This window comes from Syzygium oleosum, unplaced genomic scaffold (genome assembly GCF_021117445.2).
Source record: "Syzygium oleosum isolate NSW1041296 unplaced genomic scaffold, Sole_v2.1 Sole_v2.04, whole genome shotgun sequence".
Lineage (NCBI taxonomy): Eukaryota > Viridiplantae > Streptophyta > Magnoliopsida > Myrtales > Myrtaceae > Syzygium > Syzygium oleosum.
The window spans coordinates 11,584,592-11,587,405 of NW_026607488.1; the positions used below are offsets into that span (position 1 = coordinate 11,584,592).

General features: G+C 41.2%; 1 pseudogene; it reads left to right on the forward strand.

Annotated features, from left to right (window-relative positions):
* Positions 1–439: 439 nt before the first annotated feature.
* LOC115665062 (receptor kinase-like protein Xa21) lies at positions 440–2,177 on the forward strand (annotated as a pseudogene).
* Positions 2,178–2,814: the final 637 nt, after the last annotated feature.

Genomic DNA, 2,814 nt, shown 5'->3' on the forward strand with positions numbered 1-2,814 from the left:
AAAGCGAGAGAGAGCGAGAGAGAGAGATAGGGTTGGAATATCACGGGCTGATAAACTACAAATTTGCGACGGACGTTCGTTTTCGTCGCAAATTTGCGATGGATTTGGCGACTGTTTTTTTTTCCGTCGGAAATTTGCAACGAACTTTTTGCTACGGATTTATTTTCCATTGCAAATTTGCGACAAACTTCTTTCCGTCGCAAATTTGCTATGGATTTTGCGACGGTTTTTTTTTCCGTCGGAAATTTGCGACGAACTTTTTTCCGTCGCAAATTTGCGACGGAATTAGCGACGGTTTTTTATTTCCGTCGCAAATTTCCGACGAATTTTTCATCCGTCGCAAATTATGTCGTAAATTTGCGACGGAAATAAACCGTCGCTAATTTGCGACGGAAAATATAATCCGTCGCAAATTACATGTTTTTTTTTAGTGATCGGCAACCTCAAAGGATTGGATTTTCTCGATCTCTCCTACAATGAGTTAACAGGCGTAATACCCGAGTCCATGGAAGGACTTACATATATGCAAAATTTGAACTTGTCCTTTAATAAGCTATCAGGAGAGATTCCTAATGGCGGGCCCTTTGGAAATTTTTCGGCTCTCTCGTTCATTGGAAATGAAGCACTTTGTGGAAATGCAACTTTTCAAGTCCCATCTTGCAAAGTAAACGGAAAGAACTCATCAAGGGACAAGCGACTCCGGTTGCTCTATATTATGGTGCCAATTGTATCAGCTATGCTTTTAGTCTCTGTCATTTGCTTGCTTAGAAAGCATGGGAACACTAGTAAAAAAGCTCCAGTTTTGGTGGAGAACCCGCTTGGAATTGACCACCCGATGATATCATATCAGGAGCTTTGCTCAGGTACTAACAACTTCAGCGAAAGCAATTTGCTCGGAGCAGGAAGCTTTAGCTCTGTATACAAAGGAACTCTAGCCAACGGGACAAACGTCGCAGTCAAAGTACTGAATCTGCATATTGAAGGTGCCCTGAAAAGTTTTGATGCGGAATGCGAGGTTTTCCACAAGATCCGGCACCTATACAAACGCTGATCTAAGAGCTCTGGTGCTGCAATACGTGCCCAATGGGAGCTTGGAGAAGTGGCTTTACTTAAACAACTACAACTTGGGTCTCCACCAGCGAGTAGAGATAATGGTCGACGTCGCTGCGGCGTTCGATTATCTCCACCATGGCCAACCGGATCCCGTTGTGCACTGCGATCTAAAGGCTAGCAATGTTCTTCTAAATGAGGACCTGGTCGCTCAAGTCTGTGACTTTGGAATTGCGAAGATTTTGGCCGAGAACAAGCTTGAAAGACAAACCCAAACTCTCGGCACGATTGGTTACATTGCTCCAGGTACATTTGTCGAATTTTAACTAATCCAAGCCTTTGATTGCCAATATAATTAATACAATAGAGATATATTAACACTCGTATTCTTCTCGATCTCATTAGTTATATCCCAAAAAGAAAAAGATCAATCGCTGATGTTTGTATTTAACAATCTATGACGCTTGTAGAGTACGGTTCGGAAGGAAAAGTCTCGACAAAAGGAGATGTGTACAGCTTTGGCATATTGCCGTTGGAAGTGATTACTAGAAAGAAGCCAACCGGTGAAATGTTCAATGCGAATATGAGCCTGAGGCGATGGGTAGGCGCAGCAATTCTAGACAGAGTGCTTGATATCATGGATAGCGAACTCTTGAGCACGAAACATGAAGATCTTACACTTTCGGAACTCGAGAGCATAGTCTTATCGATCTTAGAGTTAGGACTAGAATGTTCAAAGGACTTGCCTGAGGAAAGAATCGGCATGGAAACTGTCATGGTTAAGCTCAACAAGAGCAAGTTGTCACTTCCTCGACAAGAAAATAAGGTGGAGCTCGGTTCATAAAATTTGACCATATAATCAATGGCTTTGATTATAGACATCTGCAATAAGGTTCCTATTCTTCTTGTGAGCTTTCTGAATCGGAGGAAAACAGTTGAAGACGCAACGACATTTTCCAGCAATGAAATTTCATCCAACAAGAGTCTAACAGATGTCCGACTTTGGAAGGTATAACACCTGCTCTTTTTGTGATTCTTGATGTGTTTTTCAATCTCTTCTGAGTTCCGAAATTCTAATATATCAGCTCAGAAGGACCCAACTGATAATCTTACAAGCAAATTGGTCATGTGATTGTATTAGATGTAAGTGGTCTCTATGCTTCCGCGTGACTCTTGATGATATGAAGTGTTATGCACATTGAGAAATGTAAAACATAATAAGTCTGACAAAAAGGATCTGAGGTACGTTTATTTCGCAGAAGATCATTGGTTTGGAAAATATTTTTCTCAAAATATTATGTGTATCGCTTAAAAGAAATAGTCAAATGGAAATGTTTGCATCAACAACAAGAGTCTATGCCTGAGCATTTTCATTGATAATGTGAATTTTTCTCGCCAATTCATTTTTGTAAGCGTAACAAGTGATCAACCCACCCTACATTGTGGTTTTTGAGGCTGAGAAGCTGCTCTGGACATATTGGTCGGTCTGAGTTCTATCGATTGATTAGTGATTATTTAACAGAAAACCGATGAAAAGAAAGGATTTAGTGGCTTGTGGCTTTGGCTATGTTCTCCATGTAAAAAACCACCATCGCGAGAGTTGCTCGATTTGCCAACGACCAACATTTTTTTTTCCCTTCCAACCAAGATGGATGTCATGAAGATGTCATTTTCGATTGGTCATTGGCATCTTCTTGCTTCTTTGACCAACAGTTCTCTTCATGCTTTACTTGGCCGGCCGAAGGGCCGGCCTGGGAATGTCAG